At 43.4% G+C, this 17,597-nt stretch overlaps 1 long non-coding RNA gene across 1 annotated transcript; it reads right to left on the bottom strand.

The window, feature by feature from the left end:
• Window positions 1-2,762: 2,762 nt before the first annotated feature.
• On the bottom strand, window positions 2,763-17,126 carry LOC111826498. Its single transcript, XR_002829842.1, has 3 exons — window positions 16,732-17,126; window positions 15,982-16,589; window positions 2,763-2,920 (listed from the first exon to the last, which is right to left on the bottom strand). It is a non-coding gene; the product is annotated as an uncharacterized LOC111826498 (long non-coding RNA).
• Window positions 17,127-17,597: the final 471 nt, after the last annotated feature.

Below are 17,597 nucleotides of genomic sequence, written 5' to 3'. Positions count from 1 at the left end.
GATCTATTTCCTTGTAATGCCCTGAGAGGGCCTCCTATAGGTGTTGGCTTTGACCTTGAGCTTCTTTCTTCATGGAGGCAAATGGCTGCAGCAGTTACTGGTCTCACATGGAGATGCCATCAATGTGGGTGAAGTTCACCTAAGAGCAATGGAACTTCTTTCCTGGAAACCTCGAGCATAGTTCTTGTCACGTGCCTATTCATGACCCAACCCCTAGTCTCAAGTCAATGCTACACACTGATTCTGGCCAGGGTTCCTGAACAAATTATTGGCCGGGCGGTGGAATTACCCTTAAACTGGGCAGTCCCAGATGCGTACTGGGACACAGAGGGTATGTAGGGAGGGGCAGATGCCTAAATAAAACAGAATTACATTAAGAAACAGAGGAGAAATAGAGATCAAACAGAAAACCATACATGAGTTTAGAAACTAGGTCATTTAGTCAGGCCGGTGTGGCTCAGAGCATAGACCTATGAACCAGGAGGTCACAGTTTGATTCCCGGTCAGGACGTGCAGGAAGCAGCCAATCAATGATTCTTTCTCATCATTGTTTCTGTCTCTTTCTCCCTCTCCCTTCCTCTCTGAAATCAATTTTTAAAAAAATAAAAAATAAGAAACTTGGTCATTTAAGTCAATTGATTTACAATTTTTTACTTCTTTTATTACATTTTTAAAAGTTTTAATAGGTGATAACTTCACACAGTTCAATATATAAAGAAACACAAAAAGGATATACAGTGAAGCATTTTTTCACTGGTGACCCCAGCCAAACAGAGATAGTTTATGTACATATAAGGGAAAAAATTATATACATATACATACACACTCTCTTTTTGCACACAAAGTCTAGCATGCTATACACATTGTTGTGCACCTTACTTTTTCACTTAACAATATATATTGATGATTATTATGTCAATACATAAAGAGCTTCATCACTGTTTTTTTTTATTGCATTGTATTATATTGTATGGATATGCCACTATTTAATGCCTGCGGATGGCCATTTAGATGGCTAATACTGTTTTGCTCTAAAAAACAATTATGTGTACATTTGGGGAATATCTGAAGCATAAATTCATAAAAGTGGATTTAATGTCAAATTGCTCTTTCTAGCTGTTGCCAAATTGCTCTTTCTAGCTGTTGCACTAACTTGTACTCCCACTGGGAGGGTCTGAAAGTGCCTGTTTCAGAACACCCTTGTGGGTTTGTTGTTTTTTTTTTTGGTTTTTTTTTTTGCTAATTTGATCATCAAAAATTAATATCTTAGTGTCATTTGAATTGGATATTTTTCTATTGTGAGTGAGGCTGGCCTACTTTTATGTGTGTGGGAGCCATTGTGCCTCTTCTTCCAGGCCCTGCCTGTTCACATTTTTTGCCCAGGTTTCTATTGTTCTGTTGGTCTTTTCCTTTCTGATTTGTAGGAGCTCATATGTGAAGGGCAATTAGTCTTTCCATCCAGTTTGTCATTTGTCTTTCAACTTCGCTCATGGTCTTTTTTATGCAGAAAATTTTAATGTTACGAGATTGAATATATCTATCTTTTATGGTTCTGGATTTAATGTCATACTAGAAATGCCTTCCCCACTCTAAGGTGAATAACTCTCTTTTAGTTTTATTTTCCTCTAAAAGAGAAGATGGTTGCATTTTATATATTTTAATATTATATCTACTCGGAATTTATCCTGGTCAGGGGTGAGAAATAATTTAACTTTGATTCCTCCCCGCCCCCCCCCCCCCGCCTTGATATTGATTTTAAATTCATGCTATTTCATGGGGATGCCCTTTTTTGTTTTGTGACACTCAAGGTATTTCCAATATTCTCTACAAATGATTAAAAATCCAAGGTTGGGAGGGTGGGGAGATGACGAGGTAAAAAGGGCTTGAAATCAGACAAAGAATAATGTTTGTTGCATTTTCATCATGTGCGTACTCAGGGTATGCGTTCACAATATAAACAATTAAAAACAATAAAGTGTGGCTTAAGTGATTTAAGTCACTTAAAACTGCCGCATTTAATGTTCTAATTATTAACATAGGCTTTTTTAAGACATGGCACGATGAATCTCCTGCAGCATTCTGGCTCCTCTGTGCACTCTGAGATGCTGCTGAGCCCCAGAGTCATAATCAAGAGGTGGCCCACCATGAGGTATGGAGCCCCCTCCAAGGCTGCCCATGGAGAAGGGAGCCCGGCAGCAAAGACAGAACAAAGACACATCTTGGTTCCTTAAGCTGCGGATTTAGGCAGTTGGACTGGCCAAATCCATATTCCCAGGGACACTCTACCCAACTTCCTTTCGCTGCACGGAGAATGTCATATGCACTGACTCTCCAGTGAGGTAGAAGCTAACACCTGCCCACAGCAACAGGTGTCATGGTCACAGCTGAGTAAAAATCCTTTGAGAAGTACAAACAGACTGTCGGCTGTCGCACTGGCGAATCGCATTACTTCTCCGTTTTTTGTTTACTTCTCCGTCTTTCCCAGGAGACTGGGTGTTCTTGAAGGCAGAAGCTCTTTGTCGTCTCTGAACCCGGTAGCTTAGTACACTCACCCCGCTCTATAGGAATGTGCCCCTTGCATGCTTTTCTCCTACGTGGGCAGTTCCTTATATATCCCACTCTTCAAAACTCACCATTTGTTGAGGAGCTTCCAAGGTCAGCCACTCAACTGGAAAGCACTTCACATGCATTACTTTTTACAATTCTCACAACAGCTCTATGAAGTACATACTGTATCCACCTCCCCACCACATCCCCCCGCCCCATTGTAATAGTGAGGAAACTAAGGAACAGAGGTTAAGTGACTTGCCTAAAGTCACACAGATAGTTGATGGGGGAGTCAAGATTCAAATCCCAGATGATCTAACTCCAGTGCCCACCGCTCTTTACTGGAACATCAATCACATTGTTTCTCCCCAGTCTGTTGGGAAGAAAAAAAATTCTTTGTAAAACAAGAACTTACAATTTTGCCTTCTAGAACAGTTGTCATAATATACCCAGGGGATATGGGGGTTTTTCAGTGATTACTGTTGTTTGTGTAGGAACAATCAGGAATTTCGATGCTCCTATTTGAGTCATCCCACTCTCACCCCACCGAGGGCAGAGGAAAAAGAGAGTGAAACAAAGAAGGCAAATTGCTTTACATAAGAAAGAAATAGGAATTGTGAGTTTTGAGCTGGCCTTTCAGGTGACAGCCTAAAGGACAGCAGGGTGAGATGTGAGAGGGTGAGGCCCTCTGGCAACTGGGTGGGACAGTTAGACCTAATGCAAGGTCATGGCCAATGAGAAATTTCTTGCAGTGAGGAAGACGAGACATTCACAAATAAGCCTGGACAACAGCGCAATTGTTATAATAGTTTGCAACCCACCATAAGCATATGTAAGAGGTATTTGGCCAGGATTTGCAGCGAGGGAGGGAGAAAACAGAATGGTGTCCAACCTGGAGCCAAATAACCCTGGGAGGAGGGCAGCAGATGCCCGAGCTGTAAGCAACAGTTTGGAACAGGCAATAGCAGTGAAAAAAGCAAAGAGTATCAACAGCCCACTGCTAAAACAAAAAAACACCTGAAAACCCACAGGAAATATTGGGAGTGACTTTCCACCGAGGACTGGGGACTTCCGCAAAACTGACTTCTAAAAGCTCAAGGACAGAGGGATGGCGGGGGATAGTAACAATCGTTTTTTCCTCTTCTATGATCGAATCACCTGCATCAGATATCAATTTCTACCCATATGCTTATCATGTTAGTTTCAAGGGTCCTTAACCTCAGCTCTGTTGCCACTTGGGAGTGAACAATTCTTTGTTGTGGGGCCTGGCTTGTGCACTGTAAGATGTGCAGCAGCATCCCAGATGCTAATAGCAGTGGTATACCAGTCCCCACAGTGAAAAAATAAATGTCTCCAGACATTACCAAGTGTCCTCTGGGAGGCTGGGGGAGCAGGAGGACAAAAATCACAACAGCACTATGTTTTGTAAAAAAGGCTCCTAGCCCTAACCGGTTTGGCTCAGTGGATGGAGCGTTGGCCTGTGGACTGAAGGGTCCCAGGTTCGATTCCCGTCAGGGGCATGTACCTTGGTTGCAGGCACATCCCCAGTAGGGGGCGTGCAAGAGGCAGCTGATCGATGTTTCTAACTCTCTATCCCTCTCCCCTCCTCTCTGTAAAAAATCAATAAAATATATTTTTTAAAAAAGGCTCCTATATGTACTTCAAGTGTTTCTACTAAGTCCCACTAAGTGGTACAGCACTTCTTCAATATTGTTTACATTATATTTGCATAATAATAGTGTTTACAGGTAGCCTATATTACAGACATAGTAATAATGTATTCCTACTAATAGAACACTGTAGTTCTAACATTATGTACAAACAAGAATGGAGTTGGTTATAGGAGTTTTCCCTATAAGCAAACGTCTATTAGATTAGTGCGTTAGGATTCAGTTCCTCTGAGCAGTATCCGTCCATGGTCAGATCTATCGGGAAGGCTGCATGATGAGCCACGGGATTCACCACTTTTGTCTTTGGGAGAAATTCAAGAGGAATGACATTCACACAAGCAAAGCACTCTCATGGCAGGACCCAAAAGGAAACTGGTGAAACCTAGTATTTTGCAGGGACGTAAAGCAGGTGCAATAATTTATAATCATGTCAGCTACTATTGTCTCCCCAGGCATAGTCTTTCTTTGCTATTGCACAGTTAAAACTGATATGTATGATTTCCCAACTAGTTGACTGCAATCTGACCCATCCTCCTTGCTCAGAAAGCACATTTGAGCCCTGGCCAGTGTGGCTTAGTGGCTGGAGCATCAGCCCATGCACCAAAGGGTCTCAGGTTCGATTCCAGGTCAGGGCACATGCCCAGATTGTGGGTTTGATTCCTGGTCAGGGTACATGCGTGAGGCAACAGGATGTTTCCTTCTCACGTCGATGTTTCTCTCTCTTTCTCTCTCTTCCTCTTCCTTCCTCTCTCTCTAAAATCAATGAAAAACATATCCTCAGGTGAGAATTTTTTTTTTAAAGCACATTTTAATACAAGAAAATGAGAGAGACGTTACCTGCTCTGATTTATTATTTTAAAACATATCACCACCAGATCTAATTTTTTTTGTTAATGACACATTATTCTGTGACACATCTCACAACTGATCGCCATGCAGTGGAATAGAACCTCTGGTTTATCGGGAAGGATGCAGGACTGGGGCTCAGACTGGGTTCATTTCTGGATTGCAGCTGATGGACTGTTGCTTAAGAAAGTGAGTCTATTTCCTCATCCGCAGATAATAAAATAACAATGAAATCACCCCCTTTTTCTCAGTCTTGTTGAGAAGATTAAATAAGGTTTAAAACAATCTGCTGGAAATTGCTACTCTCGTGTCAATCATTGTCATTACCTCCTACCACCAGCAGCACCTTGCACAGATCACCAAGTCTACACGACAGCCCTGTGGGGTGCCTGGTTTTTTCCCACTACAAGCCCACAGAAAAGCCTGCTCAGTGGTGTGGTACATTCGTTACTCTCTTAAGGTGAAAAGATCATTTCTCTAAATTGGGGTGAGTTGATATACCTTTGCAAACCAAATGCCAGGTCTGCTTAAGCAGCTGCTAAAGGAAAGAGATGAGCTCAGCTCCTGTTTCTTGCTGCTCCTGCAGAGTAAACCGGCAGCTCCGAGCCAAGATTCTCTGACACCAGTTCCTTTCTCAGCATTATAGGCCAGTATCCTGGGACCTGACACTAACCATTAGGAATTTCTTCAGTGGCAGCAGACAGAAAGGCAACCGCCAGTGTGAAAGAAATACGTTAAAACTCTCTCTCTTCTCTCTCTCTTTTTTTTTTTTACAGTAAAAGTCATGAAGATAGATGACTCTGCTGGGTTGACTCATACCCCTCAATATAGAGAGTAGTCAGCCTGCTGGTGACTCTCCTTCTGATGATGCTAAACAGGTGACCTATTCTGCCAACAAGGGGGTCCAGAGAGGTTGGAACACAATGTGTATCATGATGTCCTCTATGGGGGGGGCAGGGGGGGGGCGAATTGGCTAAGGCTCCAAGATCCCAAGGGTTTAAATTAATAGGAAAATATGATTCAATCGCAATCATGAAACAAATGGAAGGGAAATGAGGAGTTGGAGGGATATGGGTGGGGAGCGTAGGCAGGAAGCACATAGGAAAACGCCCGGCAGGCTTGCAATTGGCACTATTGCCAGTCAAGGTGAGACGAGTGAGGAAGCTGAGACAGACTCAGCTGCGGATACAGAGGCTGGGAGCTACCTCCACAGCCATTCTGATCGAGTTCTCTTATCAAGCCAACTCCACTTCCTTTCTTTATCTTCTGCTTTCTCAGTGCTCACGGCCGTGTTGCTAGTGGCTTCCCCTGCAGGAATGAGAGGCTCTCCTGTTCCTGCTTGGCTAGGAACGGGATGAGGAAGAGATCTCGGGCGATCCTACCCTCTCTCCACCCCCATGAACATCTCCCACTCCCAATGCCCAGAATTGGCTCTTCTTTGCTCGCAAAAATTCAAACCATTTTCCAAAGCTCACCTCTTCCATGAAACCTTCCGTGACCTCTCCAGTCACAGGATTTTTTTCTTTTTTTCTTAACACCTACAGCTTGTACCTAACACAGAAATCACCAGAGACATATTTCCTCTGTCTCATATGTGCTATCCTCGCTTCCTACATAGATTATACGGTCCTTGAGGACAGGAACCACATCTTAAACTTCTGGAAGTCACATGCCCAGGTTCTATGATTTGGCAGGTAACGCAGCAGAGGTCCTAGAGTATCTCTATGATATGGGAGAATCTAAGGAGCCCTAAGCTGGTTTTCTCAAGAGAATAGCACCAAGCCAGCCTTGCTCTTGGGGCTACACAACTACCAGTATTTCTCCTGGTTCTAAATAGGCAGCCTCATGCCTAGAGATTAAGTCCTTAGCAGCCTGTATCTGGGTCCCTTTTTGGTGACCCTTGCTGTATCTCATTTGTCCTGGATTGGGTGCTGTGCTCTTGCTCCTGTTGATCCCCTGAAAGACCCAAACCCCACCTCTGAGCCATATTCTCCACGAGGCACAGTCCCTGCTACTCTCTACCCAGAGCAGCTCATTGAATTTCAGGCTGCCCAGACCTCTCTACCATGTGGGTTGTGCTCCACCCACCTTCAGTTAGTTCATTTCTCACCCCCGCTGGCACTGACCAGCCAGTCTGCTTCTTGGTCTGACTGTTTCTGCCAAGACCTTCTGGGAATGCCTGCATTGCTCCAGGGTTTCTGGCTGATCACTGAGTCCTTTCCAGTCTGCTGTCAACAGAGCCATCATTTTGAGATTGTATATATAATGTTGGAGACAAACAGATATACACACACACCCATACTCCCAAATTCACTTATCGGTTGAAAAGATTTCCACTACCTTCCTAAATTCATACTCTCCTGTTGGAGGCATGTATCATCATTTCTAAGTCTTCCAATGTCTAACTTGGAATTTTCTTTAAATCAAAGGGGTCCTCAGAGATCATTTACTCCAACCCTCTCATTTTATGCCTGGTCTCTATTTTACTACCCTCTGTTTATGCTTCTATTTAGAAGAGAGTGGCATAAGAGTTTTGTTAATGATCACTTTAACAAGGACTCCTTTTTGTCCATTAGTAAACTGCCGGGGTGCTAGCAGACTTTATGGAAGGTCTCAACTCAGCAATCAGTTACCATCAAAATGCGTGTACACATTGCTAAGATGAGATCATTTCCTTCCCTGGCCCAGAAAGGAAACGCATACACGACAGAAGCACACACCACTCGCGCACACTCCCATTCCCAATGTGATCCCTTTCTATCTGGAACAATCAAAATGCCTCCCAGCTGGAATGACAGCATCACTTTATTGACGCTGCAATAGGAGAGCGATAAAGCAGGTCTCAGCAGGCGCAGCAGAAATGTACTGCTGCTATGATTCATATTTCAAAAATGATGCCATGAGACCAAAAATGCCAAGCAGAGTTTGTTCCGTTGGCAACAGCGTAGTTAAGGACAGTCACCTCAGCCCTGTCTTTCAAGCTCTGGAGGAAGAAACACCGCTACCAATGTGGCCTTCTTGCCCTGAGGTTGCAGTGGACGGTTGGATTTTCCCACAGCCATTTCCTCGCTGTGCTCCATGCTGGGAGCCGGCTAAGAAAACTGTGGTATTTCTCCTGTGGTGATCTTGCTACTGTTTTGGAGACACTAAGGAGAACTGTGGTGGAGAGACCATTGCCAGGATTGTGTCCTGCCTGGCCCCACCTCTTAATGGCAGGCTGTCTTGGGCAACACTCAAACCCAGAATCCCCAGGGTGTGTGCGTGCTGCTTCTCTCTCTGCTTTGCTTGGAGAGGGAACTCTCCCCACTATACAAAAACAACAACCCTGAGAACTCCCTCCCCTTCAGGTTTCTAGCAGCTGGTTTCCCATTTCTTACTCTGACTTGTCTTCTTGTAAACCCAAGGAAGAAAAACAATGCTGGGTCAACATTGTACGAGCCATGTGACTATAGGACAGTATCATTGGGAGGAAAATAGGATAAAACTCAGAAAAGAAGGTGGGTAAGGCCCTGGCTGGGTAGCACAGTTGGTTTGAGTGTCGTCCCAATACACCAAGGTTGTGGGTACAATTTCCGGTCAGGGCACATACAAGAAGCAACCAATTAATGCATAAATAAGTGGATTCTCCCTCTCTCTCTCCCTCCCCCCCTCTCTCTCGCAAATCAATTTAAAAAGAGAAAAGAAGGGGGCTTCAGACAAATCTTTGATGGCAAGGTATTACACACCCTGCTTCTTCACAATGCAGGCTCTAATATTTATTAACTCATGTCACCTAAGGAACACTTAGAGTTCCTTGAGTAGAAGTTGCTGCCTTCATGTAAACACTATTGCATCTGGAGACTTATTCCTGAACATTGGTTGTGAGTTAGTAAAAAAAAAAAAACACCAAATGATCTACACGTCAGTTGCTGTTTTAGGATAGTTTGCACAATGCACAGGAAAAAGGGGCTTCGCTCAATTCGCTGTAATCTCCCCCAAGACAGTTCATTTTTATTTAGAAGCCATTGTTGGTAAATTTTAATACTAAACGAGAGGCTTACAAGAAATGAGTAGAAATGAAAGCAGAAATGAGGCAGTTTGTATAGTCTCAATTTCTATGACTCTAAAAACACTCATCAACCAACAACTCAGCTCACCCAGGGAGCCCAAACCCTTGGTTACAGCAGAATTCTCAGATGGCCCTCAAGATTTCTGGCCCCTGGTATTCTCAAGCCTTCATCCTGGTTTTTCTTTTTTTTTTTTTTTTTTTTTTTTTTTTATATATTTTATTGATTTTTTACAGAGAGGAAGGGAGAGAGATAGAGAGTTAGAAACATCGATGAGAGAGAAACATCGACCAGCCGCCTCCTGCACATCCCCCACTGGGGATGTGCCCGCAACCCAGGTACATGCCCCTGACCGGAATCGAACCTGGGACCCTTCAGTCCGCAGGCCGACGCTCTATCCACTGAGCCAAACCGGTTTCGGCACATCCTGGTTTTTCAAACACAAACCAACCTCCCGCTGTGAAGAAATTTTGCAGGTGTCATTTAGTCTCTAAATCAGACAGGGGGATTGTCTGGGTGGCCTTGAGCTAATCACATAAGCCCTTGAAATCTGGACCTCGAGGTCAGAAACAGGAGATTTGAAGTGTGAGAAGGATTCAACCAAAAGGAGATTTTCCATTACTGGCTCTGAGGACAGAAGGGCCAGGTGGCAAGAAATGTGTCTCTAGGAACTGAGAGTGGGCCCAGCACACAGCCCGCCAGGAAACAGGGACAGGAGCTCACCAGTAAAGAAACTGAATTCTGTGTCGGCCTGAATGAGCTTGGACGAGAGCCCTGAGCTCCCTATGAGAGCTCAGCCTGGCGGACACCTTGACTCACATTCTGAGAACCCGAGCAGGGAGTCATGCTGTTCTCAGAGGCATGACCCACAGAAGCTGTGAGATAGTAAATGGATTTTGTTTTCAGGTGCTAACTTTGTGGTAATTTGTTACTCAGCATAGGAAATGAATACACATTACATAAATGGTCTAAAAGTTTCTTATCCAAGACCAAAATCCAAGCTCCTGGTCGGGGCAGGGGGGAACCTACCAACTATGTGAACCAAATCTATCAGGCAAGCCCCTTGCTGCTGAAAGTATGGAGCGACAGTACCTACATAGCCTGGGAGTTGCACTTCAGGCCCGATCCAGATCTGCTGAATCACAATCTTTTTAAAAAATATATATATTTGTATTGATTTCGGAAAGGAAGGAAGAGGGAGAGAGAGAGATTGAAACATCAATGATGAGAGAGAATCATAGATTGGCTGCCTCCTGCACACCCCCTACTGGGGATTGAGCCCGAAACTCAGGCATGTGCCCTTGACCGGAATCAAACCTGGGACTCTTCAGTCCACAGGATGACGCTCTATCCACTGAGCCAAACCAAGTAGGGCATCACAATCTTCACTTTAACAAATCTCCCGGTGTGACTCAAAGTGTGAGAAGCACTGGTTAGCATTCTAATTCAGAGCTGGAGATCTGCAGTCAGCAAAACCTAAATTCCCAACCTGGCTCAACAGTGTTACTAGCTGTGTGGTCTTAGACAAGTTGCTTAACCTCTCTGAACCTCTATTAATCTACAAAATGGAGCAAACAATAGTACCAACTTCATAGGGCTGTGGTGAGGCAAGAGACAGTATGCCTGGCATGCAGTAAGGGCTTCAAAAACGTTGCTTGTTATTGGATTGCGCAATAGGAGCAGGGTGAGTCCAATGTAAATGGGGTGAATCACATCAGTTGGAAACAGGCAGGATCACTGGGGTCAATGTCATTATCCAATGAAATATGTTGTCATGGACTCCTCAGAGGCTACAGAAGGCCGTGACCTTGGTTTTCTATCCCAGTAAGTACCCCGTGACACCAGGCTGTGTTGGTCATGCTCTCCATCATAAGCACCATCTCTCATAACCACCTGTGTCCCCCTCCCCACTACCCCCATCTCCCTTGCCAGCATTAACCTATTAACCTCACTGGGCCCCACCTCACTTAGCTAATTAGATCTTGCCAGAAACCATAGAGACAGTGTCAGAAACCCCAAGCAGGAGGTGTCCCTGGATATCAATGACAGCTCACCCCACAGAAAAGATAAATGGATTTGCCAGGGGCGAGCCCAAGCAGTGTGGCTGGTTTAACAGAAGTTCTTTCTATTTTCGTTGGAGGGAATAATGACAATGATGACAATGGTGATAGCAGCACCGAGAATAAGAACAAATGAGCATGCTGACAATTACAAATGGCCAGACATAAGTGAGAGGCGTCATCTGTGATCAGTTCTGGGGAGGACTGCCCTGGTTCCCCGTCCTGGTTTCTCTGTTCTCGGCAAGCACTCCTTTCACTTGCTTTATCTTCTCAGCTGAGCCGTAGAAATCTCTGTGGTTCAATATAAATTATGAGGGTGATGTTGACAATAATAATAGCTCTCATTTGTTGAGTGCTCCGAGCGCCAAGCACTTTTCATGAATTATTTATACTCTTTACAACAATTCTGTGAGGTAGACTAATTGTTATGTTCCTTTTTAGTCAAGGAAACAGAGGCTCAGAGAGGTTAAGTGGCTTGCCCAGGTTTACACAGCAGATAAATAGTTGCCTTTGGATTCAAACCTGGGTCTGCTCGACTCTGAAGCCTGTGCTCACTTCACTTAGTCTCTACCACATAGCTGTGGTCCTGTCTCCTTGTCTAGGCTCTTGACTCTCTGCCTGAATTATTTTGGCCTTTGATGCTACTCTCCAGTCAGCTCCTGAATTGCTTTTTTCCTGCCCTTCCCAGGTGTGCACCACTTCTGTGTCCTGACTTCTCTGCTCAGATGCTCACCTGTCTGGCCCCTGGACACATACAGCACTGGCCTGCTTCTTATTGGTCCACATGGTTCTGATCCAGGGGATTCCTCATCTCAGTGCTCATGGGTTGTTGGCTGGGCCTGACCAGTGAGACACCTGACACTAGGCTTGGCACCCCTAGACTCTGGATAACTGTCCCTCCCCCTGACCCGCCTCACAAGTAGACTCTCCTATATCTTCCAGGCTGGTTCATGATTATAGAAGAATGTTTCCTGGACATTCCAGATGTTAGAGTAATTAAACAAGGAGGCCATTAATTTGAGGTGGCGTTAATGTGTTGTTAGTCAATATAAGCCAGAATCAGTGCACTCAAATCTGAGAAAATGAAACTTAAGAACAACTAATCATAGTCAACTAGGCTTTCCCAAATAAAACAACTGTTTAAGCTATGGCCAATCAACTTCTATCAGATAGTAGGTAAGTCAGTAAATATTTTAAATAACTAATTGAAAATATCAATAATGTCATTATTGGGGTTGGGGGGATGGGTGAAAAAGGTGAAGAGATTAAGAAGTACAAATTGGTAGTTATAAAATGGTCACAAGGATGTAAAGTATAGCATAGGACCCAGCTGGCAAGGCTCAGTGGTTCAGCATCGACCTCTGAACCAGGAGATCACGGTTCGATGCCTGGTTAGGGCACCTGCCTTGGTGCAGGCTCAATCTCCAGTACAGGGCGTGCGGGAGGCAGCCAGTCAATGATTCTCTCTTATCATTGATGTTTCTATCTCTCTCTCCCCCCTCTCCCTTCCTCTCTGAAATCAATAAAAATATATTTAAAAAAATAAAATAAAGTATAGTATAGGGAATGTAGTCAGTAATATTGTAGTAACTATGTATGGTGTCCGGTGGGTAGTTGAAATATTGGTGGGAATCATTTTGTAAAATATATGATTGTCTAACCCAGTGGTTCTCAACCTTCTGGTCCTTTAAATACAGTTTCTCATGTTGTGACCCAACCATAAAATTATTTTCATTGCTACTTCATAACTGTAATGTTGCTACTGTTATGAATCATAATGTAAATATCTGATATGCAGGATGGTTTTAGGCGACCCCTGTGAAAGGGTCGTTCGACCGCCAAAGGGGTCGTGACCCACAGGTTGAGAACCGCTGGTCTAACCACTATGCTGTACACCTGAAATTAATACAAAATAATATTGAATTTACACTGTAATTGAAAAATAAAATTAAAAAAAATAATGCCAGTATTGACAGAAGGAATCTTTTGGAGGGAATACGATGATGCAGATGTCTTCACAGCTATGAGGCTGCGTAAGCAGTTTCCAAATTAACCTCAGAGTAATACTGGGTATCGTTAGCAGTCACTTTTCATGTATGCTGAGGGTCTGACTACTTGAAATGACACGCAATAGTCATTTAGACCATGGTTAGAATTTGGATTCTGAAGTCAACACATAGGGCAAATATCATACATAGGAAAAAATTAACCACAAAAATATCTTAAATCACTCATACAGCACAGATCAGATGGTTTCATGCATTCTGTGCCATCTCGCAGTAAGTTCACCACAGCCAGTTTTTCCCTAGAGTTGGAACAGATGGCCATGGTTGTTTCTTTGGTGAAGCACCAGATGAAGAAGTTGGCTTGAATTGAAGGGCCATATTGTCGGGGGTGGGGGAATCACACATATATGTATATATTCATCTGTATTATTTCCTTTTGTTGAGCATATAGTTGACTTCAAGCAACTTAAATATGTGTGCATGGAGCTCCATCGTACTATTTGATTCTCAGTGTTGTGAAGTGCTCTTTATTGTTTATCATGGAGACAGGAGTAAAGGAGGTGAAAAAAACCCTTTGGGGGCATTGCAATGGCTGGCATAACCAACTAGGAGAATGTCAATCCTAATGATTTTCCAAATTAACCCTTTGAGTGCCAACCAATATCCTAGGAACTATGCTAAAATTGCCAAGGCATTTTTGCTGATTTTACAGCAGTTTAGGAAAAAAATTATGAATCGCAAGTAAATGAAGTTACATATTCAAAAACTTAAGGAAACCTTTACTACATTTGTTTTCATCTTTGACATATATTGTTTGCTGATTGTATTATAAAATACAAGTAGAAAAAAAATTTGAACAAAACATATAATGTTAAAATAGAGGGACACCCTTCTCCAATATCTTCCACAAAATCGTCACCTTCACTGCAAGAATGGACATATTTAGCAATATCATCATCACTAATAAAAGCAGACTTAGAACTGGACACCATTTCGAAGCTTTAGGGCTACAAAATCTGAGTAAACTTCATAAAATCGTAGTATCTGTAAAAAATTAGGCAGATAAATGCCAGTGGTCAATTTTAGAACTACAAACATTCGGCATCATAAGTAATCTGCACTTAGGTGCCATCTGTCAATAAAGAGTGAACTACTAGCATCTAATAGTGACACTGCAGGAGGAGTGCGATCGCGCTCCCGGCACTCTAGGGGTTAAAAAAGCCTTTTATCTAAATTATATACAAGCTCTAAATCTTTACAAAAGAGATTTAGATTTGATACTGTCTTTCAAAGAAAATATTAAAAGTAAATCAACTTGTTTGAAGAGGTTTGGATTATGGTGTTCACTTCATTGGTAGGGCTGGGAAATTAAAAATTCCATTTTGGGGGAACTTACAAGTTACAAACCAACTCACTTAAGAGGTGGAAGGAATTATGGTCACATCTATGTTTCTCTTTTGAACATGTTCTCTACTTAGTGTCTTGTTTTCTACATGGGACACATTCTTTGCTTCAGTCTGGTCCCATTGAAAGACTATTAATATAGCACCATCACTTCAGACCAGCAGCACTGGAATATTCCCTCCCGTTTATGTTTTACACCTCTTCATACGCTTTTTCCTTAGCTTCTTTAGGTATCACAGTTTCTTCCACATCTCCCCCAAGCATACTTAACATAGATCATAATTAATGATGATAATGTTCCCAAATAGATCTAAACCTTCTGTCATTTTCTCTCCTTTTCTTCTCTATCCCCTCTTCTTCAGGAACCTGGCTCTGTCCAACCATGGTGTTCAAACTGGGGACAAAGAACTCCACTTGGCCACAGTGGTAAAGATGGGGAAGGAGCAAGGGGGAGGAGATGTGGCGATTCTGCATCTCACATTTGTAGATGACGGGGGTTCTCGGGAACTTTAAGTAGTTTTTCCCATGTTACCCAACTAGTAAGGACCAGAGCTGGGTGTTAAACCTTGGTCTGTAAGGCTCCCAAACACTATTTCCATTACACCACACTGCTTACCATAAGCAGCAAAATTCCACTGCATGCAGGCATTGGGCAATGATAGGCAGACATTGTGTGAGCAGGTGGAATCATGTATGATTCACTAAATGGATCTGTTAGTGTGACCTTGAAAAGAGAGACCAAAGTAAGTGAAGGACTTTCCTGAGATGATCAATAACATTAATGGCCAGGTTTTACTCTGTGCATGGACTGTGCTAGATGTTTTGAAGGAGACACAAGGCATCCTATAAGACTGTACCCAAGAGACAGTCTAGCTCTAGCTGAAGAGAAAAATTATGCCAGGACACCTTCTGGAAACAGAGAGCACACTAAAAACTGTATAATTAAAGAGAGTTTAAGGGACTAATCTATTTATAAAGGTGTGGGTGAGGTTTAGGGAATTGGAAAAGGAAAATGCAGTACCCAGGGATAAGCAGCAGTGAGATTCTGTTACCCAACCCCCACACATGCAGGGGCCAAGGGAAGCAGCTGAGCAGAGCTGCTGAAAGGGGAAGGGCAACTCCCCTCTCCCAGGAGCTGTGAACTTCAATAGAGAGAAGCATCCCACCTGTGTGACCCATGGGGTGGGAAACACAAAACAAATATCTCAACCTCACTCTTTCTACTCTGCAATCTCCTCCTGGTGATGCTTCCCATGAGCTAACCCGCACCAGAAGCCAGACAGCAAGCATTCATTTCATCCCTGAAGACCAATCTCCCAGGCACTGCAAGGAGTAAAAATGGCTAGAGAGTGAATGTGAAAGGGCAAGTAAAAAATAATCAGTAAATTGGCACACCACTTACGTGTATTGTAGAGGTTGCAAGTGTGTTACTGCAATTAATTTTGTGAAATAGTATCTTCTTTAGGCACCTTCAGTTCACAGTATCATTTTTATAGATCCTGATGTCCTCTGATTCGGTTAGCTTCAAGTATGAAGGGTCCAAATTAAATACTAAAATAGACTGGCTTCCCTGCTCACCCAAAGTGGAAAGCAAGGTGAGATGAAGCCTTCTGAAGAGCGCATTTCAAATGCTTTGCATGAGCAATGTTTTCGCTCCCCCGCCCCCATTGTGTAATTTTATTTCACTCACTCGAATTTTTCTCCATCATTTTTTTATATCTTCCCTTTTCCCATTTTTGCTCTCTCCTTTCCTCCAGTAGAACGGGCTGCTTGGCTCACACCTCCATTAACAGACGCTTGGAAATAATGCACCATGGCAGCTTTTCAAGGATTCTTCCCTTTCCTCCCTCCAGAGAGAAAAACAAAAGGACAAAGATGGCTTCAGGAATTGGATCCCAATGTTGTTTTACTGGAATTTGCAGCTGTTTCTGGATTGCAGAAGTCACGGGAGGGAAACAATGTGCTCAGGGATTGAAGGAAATGGTTTGGCTCCGATTTGTCCCAAGTCATCTGGGGAGGAATTTTTCCATTGTTACGGAGGTGCACTCAACAGAGATTTCGCATCTCTCCACAGAGGGTGTGTGTGTTGGGCAGAAGCATAGGAAAGAAACATATGACAGAAGCAAAGAGGACAAAGGCAAAAATAACTGACCTTTCTCAGGGCAGAAACCATTCTGTGGGCTGCGTCTCAGATGTGTAGCTCCTGAATGGTTCATCATTTATTTCCAAGAGCCTGAGGCCTACAGTAAGTCGATGAGATTGCCATTTTCACCCAACAAACAAAATAAAGACTGGAATTACATAGGCAGGTGGATCTAGTTGAATGAATGAGTGAAAACAGTCCAGTGGCAGATTTTCAAATGAATATTTATGTAGGAGGTTCATTGTAGCTTCTCTTCAATGGTGAAAGGTTTGATTTACATGCTTGAGTATTGTTGGCTCTACAGATTGACAAATAAATTCATATGTACCTTTGCACTCATAATGAAAGGGCGAGGGCTACGCCCTCCATCTTGCCCTGAATCCTCCATTTTTGGGCAGAGCCATGTGCTCAGCAAGGAGCTTCTTCCCGGAAGAAGCCCAAGCCTCTGCTAGCCACACCTAGGATTTCTTTAAACTAACCAATGATAATCAAGGGAAGTGCGCGCCATAGATACGACCACATCCTGTGTAACGAGACACCGACTTGTACCTGGCCAATCGGCAGGGCCCACAGTCCTCTCTCCTCCCCTTACTATAAAACCCCTCTCCCCACAGGGCTGGTCTCTCTGCCACTTGCCACTGCGTCAGTAAGGAGGGTAGGGGAGCCAAACCCGGGTTTGAATAAAAGACTCTCTGCTTTTGCATCAGACTCGGCTGGCTCCCTGGTGGTCTTTTGGGGATCCTGAAATCTGGGCTTAACAATATGTATGTATTACTGGTAGTATTTACAAAAGCTTCTGAAACTCTGTTTTCCTCTCCAGCTACTATCCCTGCCATAGATCCTGTAATCTCTATGGAGGGAGCCTGTAGAACAAT

Source organism: Myotis lucifugus, unplaced genomic scaffold (assembly GCF_000147115.1).
Source record: "Myotis lucifugus unplaced genomic scaffold, Myoluc2.0 scaffold_85, whole genome shotgun sequence".
In the NCBI taxonomy this organism is placed as follows: domain Eukaryota; kingdom Metazoa; phylum Chordata; class Mammalia; order Chiroptera; family Vespertilionidae; genus Myotis; species Myotis lucifugus.
Note: the sequence above shows the minus strand (reverse complement) of the source record. Positions and strands in the feature narration are given on the sequence as shown.